This window comes from Anoplopoma fimbria, chromosome 2, assembly GCF_027596085.1.
Source record: "Anoplopoma fimbria isolate UVic2021 breed Golden Eagle Sablefish chromosome 2, Afim_UVic_2022, whole genome shotgun sequence".
NCBI lineage: Eukaryota > Metazoa > Chordata > Actinopteri > Perciformes > Anoplopomatidae > Anoplopoma > Anoplopoma fimbria.
Window position 1 is genome coordinate 7,170,203 of NC_072450.1, and position 15,463 is coordinate 7,185,665.

Genomic DNA, 15,463 nt, shown 5'->3' on the forward strand with positions numbered 1-15,463 from the left:
GATCGCTGATACATTTTTTGCTACAATATAAGACACTGTAGCTGCTGGATGTGACTGCACAATTATCTACAAATAAATGAAAATGCGCACAATAAAACTGTACTAGAAATGCAACAAGCTCAGAATATCACCAATTACTGTTTCAGTTAACAATGTTTTTATATTTTGACCATAATGCTAAGGGTTCATCCCTAAAGTGACTTTAATGGATAAATTAATTAAATACATTACAGCAGTAAAGGTTTCGGATTCATTGTGCAGCACTTCAAAACCACTGGATGCAACTTCAGTTTTGTAAGTTCAGTATTATCTCTAAAACTCTGTTCTGTATTCAACCAAACTATAGTGTTTGTACAGTGTAGAACAAATTTTGTGTGAACAAATATTTCATTTTGTCAACATTAATGTGGTGGAGAGAAACATTGTTTGTGTCTGTGTGTCAGACTGTCTTAGCTGTGAGAAAAAAATACCTGAGAAGTGTCATGTTGTCAGATGTTACTGTCTTGTTAAACTGTTGGATTGAAGTTGATGCAAACATGTATTATTGATAGGAAAACTATCAGTATTTGAAATAAAAATTCCATGCTGCAATAAATTATTTTTTTAACAGTGAACTGGAGCTGTGTGTGCAGTATGTGATGCTCATTACCATCTGAAAATGGTTGCATGAGGTACTTATCCAAAGGAAGTGTTTTACCTACGATTACTATTTTTCTCAAAGGAGTTCTGTGGCTTTTAAGAAAGCATGGGTAACAGCTACAAAAAGAAGTTCTGGTTTTGTTGTCAGGGGGAGGGTTGTCTGACATGTTGTAAAAAGTCATAGTATAGTATGTCGAAAAAAGAAAAAAAAAGTCATAGTATAGTATGTCGTAAAAAGTCATAGTATAGCATGTCGAAAAAATCATAAAAAAGTCATAGCATAGTATGTCAAAAAAAGTCATGGTATAGTATATCGAAAAAATAAAATAAAAGTCATAGTATGTCATAAAAAGTCATAGTATAGTGTGTCGAAAAAAGTCATTATAGTAAATAAAAATGAAAAAAGTCATAGTATAGTATGTCATAAAAAGTCATAGTATAGTATGTCGAAAAAATCATAAAAAAGTCATAGTATAGCATGTCGAAAAAAGTCATAGTATAGTATGTCATAAAAAGTCATAGTATAGTATGTCGAAAAAATCATAAAAAAGTCATAGTATAGTATGTTGAAAAAAAAAGGCATAGAAAAAAAAGTCACAGTATAGTATGTCGAAAAAAGTCATACTATAGTATGTAGAAAATAAAAAGTCATACTATAGTATGTAGGAAAAAAAAAAGTCATAGTATAGCATGATGAAAAAAGTCATAGTAAAGCATGTCGAAAAAAGTCATAGAATAGTATAGCATGTCGAAAAAAACCATAAAAATGTCATAGTATAGTATGTCGAAAAAATCATAAAAAAGTCATAGTATAGCATGTCGAAAAAAAGTCATAGTATAGTATGTCGAAAAAAGTCATAGTATATTATGTCATAAAAAGTCATAGAATAGTGTGTGGGGAAAAAAAGTCATAGTATAGCATGATGAAAAAAGTCATAGTAAAGCATGTCGAAAAAAGTCATAGAATAGTATAGCATGTCGAAAAAAGAAATAAGAAGTCATAGTATAGTATGTCATAAAAAGTCATAGTATAGTATGTCGAAAAAATAAAAAAAGTCATAGTATAGCATGTCGAAAAAAGTCATAGTATAGTATGTCGAAAAAAGGAAAAAAAAGTCATAGTATAGTATGTCATAAAAAGTCATACTATAGTATGTAGAAAATAAAAAGTCATACTATAGTATGTAGAAAAAAAAAAGTCATAGTATAAAATAGTCATATGAAAGTCATAGTATAGTATAGTGTGAAAAAAAGTCATAGTATAGTATGTCGGAAAAAAATAAAAATCATAGTATAGTATGTCGAAAAAGTCAAAAAAGTCATAGTATAGTATGTCGAAAAATGAAAAATAAAGTCATAGTATAGCATGTCGAAAAAAGTCATAGTATAGTATGTCATAAAAAGTCATAGAATAGTGTGTGGGGAAAAAAAGTCATAGTATAGCATGATGAAAAAAGTCATAGTAAAGTATGTCGAAAAAAGTCATAGAATAGTATGTCGAAAAAAGAAATAAGAAGTCATAGTATAGTATGTCGAAAAAATAAAAAAAAAGTCATAGTATAGCATGTCGAAAAAAGTCAAAAATGTCGAAAAAAGTCATAGTATAGTATGTCATAAAAAGTCATAGAATAGTTTGTGGGGAAAAAAAGTCATAGTATAGTATGTATGTTGAAAAAAAAAAAAGTCATAGTAAAGCATGTCAAAAATCATAGAAAAAGTCATAGTATAGTATGTCATGTCGAAAAAAGTCATAGTAAAAAAAAAAGTCATAGTATAGTATGTCATAAAAAGTCATAGTATAGTATGTCGAAAAAATCATAAAAAAGTCATAGTATAGCATGTCGAAAAAAGTCATAGTATAGTATGTTGAAAAAAGAAAAAAAAAGTCATAGTATAGTATGTCAAAGAAAAACGTCATAGAATAGTATGTCAAAATAAAAAGTCATAGTATAGTATGTAAAAAAAAAAAATCATAGTATAGTATGTCGAAAAAAGTCATAGTATAGTGTGTCGAAAAAAAAAAAAAAAGTCATAGTATAGTATGTCGAAAAAAGTCATAAAAATGTCATAAAAAGTATAGTATGTCGAAAAAAGTCATAAATAATGTCATAAAAAGTATAGTATAGTGTCGAAAAAATGAAAAATAAAGTCATAGTATAGCATGTCGAAAAAAGTCATAGTATAGTATGTCATAAAAAGTCATAGAATAGTGTGTGGGGAAAAAAAGTCATAGTATAGCATGAAAAAAGTCATAGAAAAAAAAAAGTCATAGTATAGTATGTCGAAAAAAAAAAGTCATAGTATAGCATGTCGAAAAAAGAAATAAGAAGTCATAGTATAGTATGTCGAAAAAATTAAAAAAAAGTCATAGTATATGTGTCGAAAAAAAAAAGTCATAGTATAGTATGTCATAAAAAAAGAATAGTTTGTGGGGAAAAAAAAAGTCATAGTATAGCATGTTGAAAAAAGTCATAGTCAAAGTATAGTATGTCGAAAAAATAGTCATAAAAAGTCATAGTATAGTATGTCGAAAAAAGAAAAAAAGTCATAGTCATGTCAGTATAGTATGTCGAAAAAAAAAAAAGTCATAGTATAGTATGTCGAAAAAAGGAAAAAAAAAAAAGTCATAGTATAGTATGTCATAAAAAGTCATAGAATAGTGTGTGGGGAAAAAAAGTCATACTATAGTATGTCGAAAAAAGTCATTGTATAGTATGTCAAAAAGTCATAGTATAGTGTGTGGAAAAATAAAGTCATAGTATAGCATGTCGAAAAAAAAAAAGTCATAGTATAGTATGTCGAAAAAAAAAAATCATAGTATATTATGTCATAAAAAGTCATAGTATAGTATGTCGAAAAAAAAAGTCATAAAAAAAAAAGTCATAGTATAGCATGTCGAAAAAAGTCATAGTATAGTATGTCGAAAAAAGTCATGAAAAAATAGTATAGCATGTCGAAAAAAGTCATAGTATAGTATGTCAAAAAAAGTCAAAAAGTATGTGTGAAAAAGAAAAAAAAGTCATAGTATAGTATGTCGAAAAAATCATAAAAAAGTCATAGTATAGTATGTCATAAAAAGTCATAGTATAGTACGTCGAAAAAATCATAAAAAAGTCATAGTATAGTGTATGTCGAAAAAAAAAAAAGTCATAGTATAGTATGTCGAAAAAAGTCATAGTATAGTATGTCGAAAAAAGTCAAAAAAAAAAAAAGTCATAGTATAGTATGTCATAAAAATAGTATAGTATGTCGTAAAAAAAGTCATAGTATAGTATGTCGAAAAAATCATAAAAAAGTCATAGTATAGTATGTCATAAAAAGTCATAGTATAGTATGTCATAAAAAGTCATAGTATAGTACGTCGAAAAAAACATAAAAAAGTCATAATATAGCATGTCGAAAAAAGTCATAGTCATAGTATAGTATGTCGAAAAAAGTCATAGTATAGTATGTCGAAAAAAGAAAAAAAAAGTCATAGTATAGTATGTCATAAAAAGTCATAGTATAGTATGTCGAAAAAAGGAAAAAAAAGTCATAGTATAGTATGTCAAAAAAAGTCATAGTATAGTGTGTCGGGAAAAAAAAAAAGTCATAGTATAGTATGTCGAAAAAAAATCATAGTATAGCATGTCGAAAAAAAAAGTCATAGTATAGTATGTCATAAAAAGTCATAGAATAGTGTGTGGGGAAAAAAAGTCATAGTATAGTATGTCGAAAAAAGTCATTGTATAGTATGTCAAAAAGTCATAGTATAGTGTGTGGAAAAATAAAGTCATAGTATAGCATGTCGAAAAAAGTCAGTACAGTATGTCGAAAAAAGTCATAGTATATTATGTCAAAAAAAGTCATAGTATAGTATGTCGAAAAAATCATAAAAGAGTCATAGTATAGCATGTCGAAAAAAATCAAAAAAAAGTCATAGTATAGTATGTCGAAAAATAGTATAAAAAAAAAAAAGTCATAGTATAGTATGTCATAAAGTCATAGTATAGTATGTCGAAAAAATCATGAAAAATTCATAGTATAGCATGTCGAAAAAAGTCATAGTATAGTATGTTGAAAAAAGAAAAAAAAAGTCATAGTATAGTATGTCATAAAAAGTCATAGTATAGTGTGTGGGGGAAAAAAGTCATAGTATAGTATGTCGAAAAAAGAAAAAAAAAGTCATAGTATAGTATGTCGAAAAAAGTCATAGTATAGTATGTCATAAAAAGTCATAGAATAGTGTGTGGGGAAAAAAGTCATAGTATAGCATGTCGAAAAAAGTCAGTACAGTATGTCGTCAAAAAGTCATAGTATATTATGTCAAAAAAGTCATAGTATAGTATGTCGAAAAAATCATAAAAAAAAGTCATAGTATAGCATGTTGAAAAAAAAAAGTCATAGTATAGTGTCGAAAAAAAAATAGCAAAAAAAAGTCATAGTATAGTATGTCATAAAAAGTCATAGTATAGTATGTCGAAAAAATCATGAAAAATTCATAGTATAGCATGTCGAAAAAAGTCATAGTATAGTATGTTGAAAAAAAAAAAGTCATAGTATAAATGTCAAAAAAGTCATAGTATAGTATGTCGAAAAAATTAAAAAAAGTCATAGTATAGTATGTCGAAAAAAGTCATAGTATAGTATGTCATAAAAAGTCATAGAATAGTGTGTGGGGAAAAAAGTCATAGTCATAGTATAGCATGATGAAAAAAGTCAAAGTAAAGTATGTCGAAAAAAAAAAAAAAGTCATAGTATAGTATGTCGAAAAAGGTCATAAAAAAGTATAGTATGTCGAAAAAAAAAAAAAAAAAAGTCATAGTATAGTATGTCATAAAAAGTCATAGTATAGTATGTCGAAAAAATCATAAAAAAAAAGTCATAGTATAGCATGTCGAAAAAAAAAAAGTCATAGTATAGTATGTCGAAAAAAGAAAAAAAAAAAGTCATAGTATAGTATGTCAAAAAAGTCATACTATAGTATGTAAAAAAAAATCATAGTATAGCATGATGAAAAAAGTCATAGTAAAGCATGTCGAAAAAAGTCATAGTATAGTATGTCATAAAAAGTCATAGTATAGTATGTCGAAAAAAGTCATAGTATAGTATGTCGAAAAAAGTCATAGTATAGTGTGTGTGAAAAAAAGCCATAGTATAGTATGTCGAAAAAAAAAAAAAAAAGTCATAGTATAGCATGTCGAAAAAAGTCATAGTATAGCATGATGGAAAAATAGTCATAGTAAAAAAGTCATAAAAAAGTCATAGTATAGTCGTCGAAAAAAGAAAAAAAAAGTCATAGTATAGTATGTCATAAAAAATCATAGAATAGTATAGCATGTCGAAAAAAGAAATAAGAAATCATAGTATAGCATGTCGAAAAAAGTCATAGTATAGTATGTCGAAAAAAAAGCATGTCATAAAAAGTCATATTATGTCATAAAAAGTCATAGTATAGTGTGTGAAAAAAAGCCATAGTATAGTATGTCAAAAAAATAGTATAAAAAAAAAGTCATAGTATAGTATGTCAAAAAATCATAAAAAGTCATAGTATAGCATGTCGAAAAAAGTCATAGTATAGTTTGTCGAAAAAAAAGTCATAGTATAGTATGTAAAGTCATAGTATAGTATGTCAAAAAAAAAAGTCATAGTATAGTATGTCAGAAAAAAAAAAAAAGTCATAGTATAGCATGATGAAAAAAGTCATAGTAAAGCATGTCGAAAAAAGTCATAGTATAGTATGTCATAAAAAGTCATAGTATAGTGTGTGGGGAAAAAATCAAAAAAAAGTCATGGTATAGTATGTTGAAAAAAGTCATAGTATAGTGTGTGTGAAAAAAAAAAAAAAAGTCATAATATAGTATGTCGAAAAAAGAAAAAAAAAGTCATAGTATAGAATGTCGAAAAAAAAAGAAAAGTCATAGTATAGTATGTCATAAAAAGTCATAGTATAGTATGTCGAAAAAAAAAAAAAAAGTCATATATAGTATGTCGAAAAAAGTCATAGTATAAAAAAAAAAAGTCATAGTATAGTATGTGAAAAAAAAAAAAAGTCATAGTATAGCATGTCGAAAAAAGTCATAGTATAGTATGTCGAAAAAAGTCATAGTATATTATGTCATAAAAAGTCATAGTATAGTGTGTGAAAAAAAGCCATAGTATAGTATGTCGAAAAAATAGAAAAAAAAAATCATAGTATAGTATGTCAAAAAAAAAAAAGTCATAAAATAGTATGTCATAGTATAGTATAGTGTCGAAAAAAGTCATAGTATAGTATGTCGAAAAAAGTCATAGTATAGTGTGTCGAAAAAAGTCATAGTATAGTATGTCGAAAAAAAGTCATACTATAGTATGTCAGAAAAAAAGTCATAGTATAGTATGTCAAAAAAAGTCATAGTATAGCATGTCGAAAAAAGTCATAGTATAGTATGTCATAAAAAGTCATAGTATAGTGTGTGGGGAAAAAGAAAAAAAAAGTCATAGTATAGTATGTCAAAAAAAGTCATAGTATAGTGTGTGTGAAAAAAAGCCATAGTATAGTATGTTGAAAAAAGACAAAAAAAGTCATAGTATAGTATGTCGAAAAAAAAAAAAAAAATAGTATAGTATGTCAAAAAGTCATAGTATAGTATGTCGAAAAAAAAAAAAAAAAATAGTATAGTATGTCGAAAAAAGTCATAGTATAGTATGTCATAAAAAAAAAAAAAATCATAGTATAGCATGATGAAAAAGTCAAAAGTAAAGCATGTCGAAAAAAAAAGTCACAGTATAGTATGTCAAAAAAGTCATAGTATAGTGTGTGGGGAAAAAAAGTCATAGTATAGTATGTCGAAAAAAGTCATAGTATAGTATGTTGAAAAAAGTCATAGTACAGTGTGTGTGAAAAAAAGTCATAGTATAGTATGTCGTAAAAAGTCATTGTATGGTATGTGGAAAAAAAGCCATAGTATAGTATGACGAAATGAAAAAAAAAGGTCATAGTATATTATGTCATGAATTGTCACAAAATAGTCACAAAAAGTAATGTAGAAAAAGTCATAAAACAATTCATAGTATAGTATGTCATTAAAAATGACATTTCATTAAAGTGTCATTAAAGAGTCATAATATAGTCTTTCATCAATCGATCATAAACAAGTCATAGTCGAGTATGCCATGAAAATGGAATAGAAAGATATAGCAATACTTTATAAAATGTCATGAAAGTCATAGTTTAGTATGTCATAAAAAAGTCATGGGAAGATGCTTCAAAAAATGTCATGTCATATCATAGTATGTTGTAAAGAAAGTCAAAGTATGTCAAAAATATCATAGTTGAGTACTTCAAAACATACTAGAAGTAAAGACATGTTGTCAAGTCAAGTTTATTTTGTAGAATGCTACATAAACATGAAATATAGGAGTCAAGCAAAAAAAGTACAATTTGAAAGAAAAGGTTTATTGCATACCAAAAATTAACACAGGAACTGAAAATAGTGGCTGATGACATTGCTGATGAAACTTTCTGCAGGTGTTGTGAGAGAGAATGCTGACTGAGCTTGACAAGGTTTTTAAAAGCCAGACAACAGGTGGTAGGAACTCCTGGGGAGGATGGTCGGAGCACTTACAGGTTACCTGCAAAACACGAAATACAGAACTGCAGAACAGACATTGTGAGAAAATGTAGTAACAGTATAACATGTCATAGAAATTGTCATGAAAAGTCATGTCATAAAAAAAATAATTCAAAAGTCATACTATACTATGACATTAAAATGTAAATGTAAATCAAGTCATAGTATAGTGTGTCGAAAAAAGTCATTATAGTAAATAAAAATGAAAAAAGTCATAGTATAGTATGTCATAAAAAGTCATAGTATAGTATGTCGAAAAAAAGTCATAAAATGTCGAAAAAAAAAAAAAGTCATAGTATAGCATGTCGAAAAAAGTCATAGTATAGTATGTCAAAAAATAGTAAAAAAAAAAGTCATAAAAAAGTAATAGTATGTCATAAAAAGTCATAGTATAGTATGTTGAAAAAAGAAAAAAAAAAGTCACAGTAATAGTATGTCATAAAAAGTCATAGTATAGTATGTAGAAAAAAGTCATAGTATAGTGTGTGGGAAAAAAAGGTCATAGTATAGTATGTCGAAAAAAGAAAAAAAAAGTCATAGTATAGCATGATGAAAAAAGTCATAGTAAAGCATGTCGAAAAAAGTCATAGAATAGTATAGCATGTCGAAAAAAAGAAATAAGAAGTCATAGTATAGTATGTCGAAAAATAAAAAAAAGTCATAGTATAGTATGTCGAAAAATAGTCATAAAAAGTCATAGTAAGTATGTCGAAAAAAGTCATAGAATAGTATAGTGTCGAAAAAATGTCAAAAAAGTCATAGTATAGTATGTAAGTAAATCAAAAAAAAAGTCATAGTATAGTATGTCGAAAAAAAAAAAGTCATAGTATAGTATGTCATAAAAAGTCATAGTATATAGTCAAAAAAGTCATAGAATAGTGTAAAAAAAAAAGTCATAGTATAGTATGTGAAAAAAGTCATAGTATAGTATGTCGAAAAAAGTCATAGAAAAAAAAAAGTCATCATAGTATAGTATGTCGAAAAAAGTCATAGTATAGTATGTCGAAAAAAAAAAAAAAAGTCATAGTATAGTATGTCATAAAAAGTCATAGAATAGTGTGTGGGGAAAAAATAGTCATAAAAAGTATAGTATGTCGAAAAAAAGTCATTGTATAGTATGTCAAAAAAAAAAAAAAAAGTCACAGTATAGTATGTCATAAAAAGTCATAGTATAGTATGTCGAAAAAAATCATTATAGTAAATAAAAATGAAAAAAGTCATAGTATAGTATGTCATAAAAAGTCATAGTATAGTATGTCGAAAAAAATCATTATAGTAAATAAAAATGAAAAAAAAAAAGTCACAGTATAGTATGTCATAAAAAGTCATAGTATAGTATGTAGAAAAAAGTCATAGTATAGTATGTCAAAAAGTCATAAAAAAAAGTCATAGTATAGTATGTCGAAAAAAATCATTAAAAGTAAATAAAAATGAAAAAAAGTCATAGTATAGTATGTCATAAAAAAAAAAGTCATAGTATAGTATGTCGAAAAAAGTCATAAAAAAGTCATAGTATAGCATGTCGAAAAAAGTCATAGTATAGTATGTTGAAAAAAGAAAAAAAAAGTCACAGTATAGTATGTCAGAAAAAGTCATAGTATAGTGTGTGGGAAAAAAAAGTCATAGTATAGTATGTCGAAAAAAAGAAGTCATTATAGTATAGTATAGTATAAAAATGAAAAAAAAAAATAGTATAGTATGTCATAAAAAGTCATAGTATAGTATGTCGAAAAAATCATAAAAAAGTCATAGTATAGCATGTCGAAAAAAGTCATAGTATAGTATGTCATAAAAAGTCATAGTATAGTATGTCGAAAAAATATGAAAAAGTCATAGTATAGTATGTCAAAAAAATAAAAATAGTATAGCATGTCGAAAAAATCATAAAAAAGTCATAGTATAGTATGTTGAAAAAAGAAAAAAAAAGTCACAGTAATAGTATGTCATAAAAAGTCATACTATAGTATGTAGAAAAAAAAAATTCATAGTATAGCATGATGAAAAAAGTCATAGTATAGTATGTCGAAAAAAGTCATAGAATAGTATAGTATGTCGAAAAAAGAAATAAGAAGTCATAGTATAGTATGTCGAAAAAAGTCATAGTATAGTATGTCGAAAAAAGGAAAAAAAAGTCATAGTATAGTATGTCATAAAAAGTCATAGAATAGTGTGTGGGGAAAAAAAGTCATACTATAGTATGTCAAAAAAGTCATTGTATAGTATGTCATAGTATAGTATGTCAAAAAAAAGTCATAGTAAAAAAAAAGTCATAGTATAGTATGTCGAAAAAAATCATTATAGTAAATAAAAATGAAAAAAGTCATAGTATAGTATGTCATAAAAAGTCATAGTATAGTATGTCGAAAAAAATCATTATAGTAAATAAAAAAAAAAAAGTCATAGTATAGTATGTCATAAAAAGTCATAGTATAGTATGTCGAAAAAATCATAAAAAAGTCATAGTATAGCATGTCGAAAAAAGTCATAGTATAGTATGTCATAAAAAGTCATAGTATAGTATGTCGAAAAAATCATAAAAAAGTCATAGTATAGCATGTCGAAAAAAAAAGTCATAAAAAAAAAAGTCATAGTATAGTATGTTGAAAAAAGAAAAAAAAAGTCACAGTAATAGTATGTCATAAAAAGTCATACTATAGTATGTAGAAAAAAAAAAGTCATAGTATAGCATGATGAAAAAAGTCATAGTATAGTATGTCGAAAAAAGTCATAGTATAGTGTGTGGGAAAAAAAGGTCATAGTATAGTATGTCGAAAAAAGAAAAAAAAAGTCATAGTATAGCATGATGAAAAAAGTCATAGTATAGCATGTCGAAAAAAGAAATAAGAAGTCATAGTATAGTATGTCGAAAAAATAAAAAAAAAGTCATAGTATAGCATGTCGAAAAAAGAAATAAGAAGTCATAGTATAGTATGTCGAAAAAATAAAAAAAAAAAGTCATAGTATAGCATGTCGAAAAAAGTCATAGTATAGTATGTCATAAAAAGTCATAGAATAGTGTGTGGGGAAAAAAGTCATAGTATAAAAAAGTCATGTAAAGCATGTTGATGAAAAAAAAGTCATAGTATAGTATGTCGAAAAAAGTCATAGTATAGTATGTCGAAAAAAGGAAAAAAAAGTCATAGTATAGTATGTCATAAAAAGTCATAGTATAGTGTGAAAAAAAAAAAAAGTCATAGTATAGTATGTCGAAAAAAAAGTCATAGTATAGTATGTCGAAAAAAAAGAAAGTCACAGTATAGTATGTCAGAAAAAGTCATAGTATAGTGTGTGGGAAAAAAAAGTCATAGTATAGTATGTAAAAAAAAATCATAAAAAAGTCAGTAAGCATGTCGAAAAAAGTCATAGTATAGTATGTCATAAAAAGTCATAGAATAGTGTGTAGGGAAAAAAAGTCATACTATAGTATGTTGAAAAAAGTCATAGTATAGTATGTCGAAAAAAGAAAAAAAAAGTCATAGTATAGTATGTCATAAAAAGTCATAGAATAGTGTGTGGGGAAAAAAAGTCATACTATAGTATGTCGAAAAAGGTCATTGTATAGTATATCGAAAAAAGAAAAAAAAAAAAGTCACAGTATAGTATGTCATAAAAAGTCATAGTATAGTATGTCGAAAAAAAAAAGAAAAAAAAAAAAGTCATAGTATAGTATGTCGAAAAAAGTCATACTATAGTATGTAGAAAAAAAAAAGTCATAGTATAGCATGATGAAAAAAGTCATAGTATAGTATGTCGAAAAAAGAAAAAAAAAGTCATAGTATGGCAAGTCGAAAAAAGTCATAGTATAGCATGATGGAAAAAGTCATAGTAAAGCATGTCAAAAAAAGTCATAGTATAGTATGTCATAAAAAGTCATAGAATAGTATAGCATGTCGAAAAAAGAAATAAGAAGTCATAGTATAGTATGTCGAAAAAAAGAAAAAAAAAAGTCATAGTATGTCGTAAAAAGTCATAGTATATTATGTCATAAAAAGTCATAGTATAGCATGATGAAAAAAGTCATAGTATGTTGTGTGTGAAAAAAAGTCATAATATAGTATGTTACGTCCCCCTGGTAACGTATACCATGGCGGTCAGGGAAGGTGTCCTTCCCCTGTGTGGTGGGGAGGCGCTACTATTGGGCCATTTGGCTCTTTCTTTTCTGCAGCAGGTGCAACTGATTGACCTGATTGGCCTGATTGGCCTATAAAAGGAGGAAGACATCCAGCCTGTCGGGGTCATAGTGCTGGGTGACTGAAGCTGCTGCCAAAAAAAAGTCTTTATTTTGGTTTTGTTGTACATTCTCATTACACATAGTTAAGCTGCCATCTACACTGATAAATTTCCTTGTTAGGGCCTTTTTATTGTTAAATAAATATACCAAAAGTTGTCACTGCGTGTCTCCCAATTTGTTATGCCATGCTTGAGCCATGTGGTCATAACAATAGTATGTCGTAAAAAAAGTCAAAAAGAAAAAAAAAGTCATAGTATAGTATGTCGTAAAAAAGACAGTATATTATGTCGGAAAAAATGATAAAAATGTCCTATTATAGTATGTCGTAAAAAGTCACAAAAAGTCATAGCATAGTATGTCGAAAAATGAAAAATAAAGTCATAGTATAGTTTGTCGAAAAAAGTCATAGTATAGTGTGTGTGAAAAAAAGCCATAGTATAGTATGTTGAAAAAAGAAAAAAAAAGTCATAGTATAGTATGTCTAAAAAATCATAGTAAAGCATGTCGAAAAAAGTCATAGTATAGTATGTCATAAAAAGTCATAGTATAGTGTGTGGGGAAAAAGAAAAAAAAAGTCATAGTATAGTATGTCGAAAAAAGACAAAAAAAGTCATAGTATGGCATGTCGAAAAAAATCATAGTATAGTATGTCGTAAAAAGTCATTGTATAGTAGGTCGTAAAAAGTCATTGTATAGTATGTCGAAAAAAGTCATTGTATAGTATGTCGTAAAAAGTCATAGTATAGTATGTCGTAAAAAGTCATTGTATAGTATGTCGAAAAAAGTCATTGTATAGTATGTCGTAAAAAGTCATAGTATAGTATGTCGTAAAAAGTCATTGTATAGTATGTCGAAAAAAGAAAAAAAAAGTCATAGTATAGTATGTCACAAAAAGTCATAAAAAGGCATAGTATGGCATGTCGGAAAAAGTCATAGTATAGTATGTCGTAAAAAGTCATTGTATAGTATGTCGAAAAAAGAAAAAAAAGTCATAGTATAGTATGTCACAAAAAGTCATAAAAAGGCATAGTATAGCATGTCGGAAAAAGTCATAGTATAGTATGTCGGGGAAAAAAAAGTCAGTATAGCATGTCGAAAAAATCATAAAAAAGTTATATTATAGTATAATATATGTCGTATAATATGTCGACGAAAGAAAAAACAAAGTCATAGTATATTATGTCGAAAAAAGAAAAAAAGTCATAGTATAGTACATTACATTACAGTCATTTAGCAGACGCTTTTATCCAAAGCGACTTATAATAAGTGTATTCAACATAGGTATTCAAGAGAACTACTAGTCACCAGAAGTCATAAGTGCATCTCCTTTCTTAAACAAGCATCTAAAAGCATAAACCAGAACAAAAGTACAGTGCAGAAGCAAATTACTACGAAAACAATAAGTGCAACAAATTAATACGAATACAATAAGTGCAACAAACTAATACGAATACAATAAGTGCTACGAGGAAGGCTCAGGGTAGTACTTCTTGAAGAGGTGAGTTTTCAGCCTGCGCCGAAAGATGGGCAGCGACTCTGCTGTCCTGACGTCAGTGGGGAGTTCATTCCACCACTGAGGGGCCAGGACAGAAAAAAGCTGTGACCGGGTGGATCGGCCGCAGGGACCTCTGAGCGACGGGGCAACCAATCGCCCCGAGGCAGCAGAGCCAAGTGGTCGGGCGGGGGTGTAGGGCTTGACCATGGCCTGGAGATAGGAGATAGGAAGGAGCTGTTCCTTTCACTGTTCACTAGTATGTCGACTAGTATGTCGAAAAAAGAAAATAAGTCATAGTATAGTATGTCGAAAAAATGATAAAAAAGTCATATTATAGTATGTCGTTAAAATTCATAGTAAAAAACAAGTCATAGTATAGTATGTCGTAAAAAGTCATAAAAAAAGTCATAGTATAGTATGTCGTAAAAAGTCATAAAAAAAGTCATAGTATAGTATGTCGAAGAAAGAAAAAAAGTCATAGTATAGTATGTCGAAGAAATGATAAAAAACTCATATTATATGTCGTAAAAATTCATAGTGTAGTATGTGTGAAAAAACAAGTCATAGTATGTGGAAAAAAGGAAAAAAAGTCATAGTATAGCATGTCGTAAAAAGTCATAGGATAGCATGTGAGGAAATAAAAAGTCATAGTATAGTATGTGGAAAAAAGAAAAAAAAGTCAATACTTTTCTTTTATAGGACAGGAGGTCAGACCACCACCTAGAGGTGGCGACTTTGACTTGTTTTAAAACAACGTGAGGCGTTCTGGATATTCACCCTACAAACCTTGTCTCCCAAGGGTTTGAATGAGGAATTATTATTAAACGTAATGTTATGAAATATTTTTCCGATGCACTATTCGATTTCATTTTATTTGTACTTATTTCAAACGTATAATACTTGTTCTTTATAATGTGACATATTTTGTCCTTTCTTTTCCTTCCTTTTCTAGGGACAAACCTCTGCAAACTCCTAAAAATCCTGTCCTATAAAAGAAAAGTTTTGATCTTGGCATTACAGCCTATCTATAATTTCTATAATTATCTTCTTTATGTGTTTTTTGATTGAAGACATTACAGTCATTCCTCCTATATGATATTATGTGTATGTTTTCATGTTGTTTGTAGGCTTTCAGTGCCACGATATAATGTAAATTGATTCTTTTTTGTTGATGGTTCCGATTCGTGGATGACTGATTGATGTCATGTGATTGGGGCAATCTGATTGGTCTATCAACCTATTTACGAACCCCAAGTTCTATTTAATGCATGCATCCTCATTTCCTTGTAAAATAACCTGATGAAGGTCTACGTACCGAAACGTTGTTACTAAAAGATATTTATACGCAAGTGAAGAAGACAGTGTGCAGGAGTTTTTTGTTCTATAGTATACCATGTCGAAATAGTCATAGTACAGCATGTCAAAAAAATCATAAAAAGTCATTATAGTATGTCGGAAAAAGTCATAGTATAGTATGTGGAAAAAAGGAAAAAAAATTCATAGTAT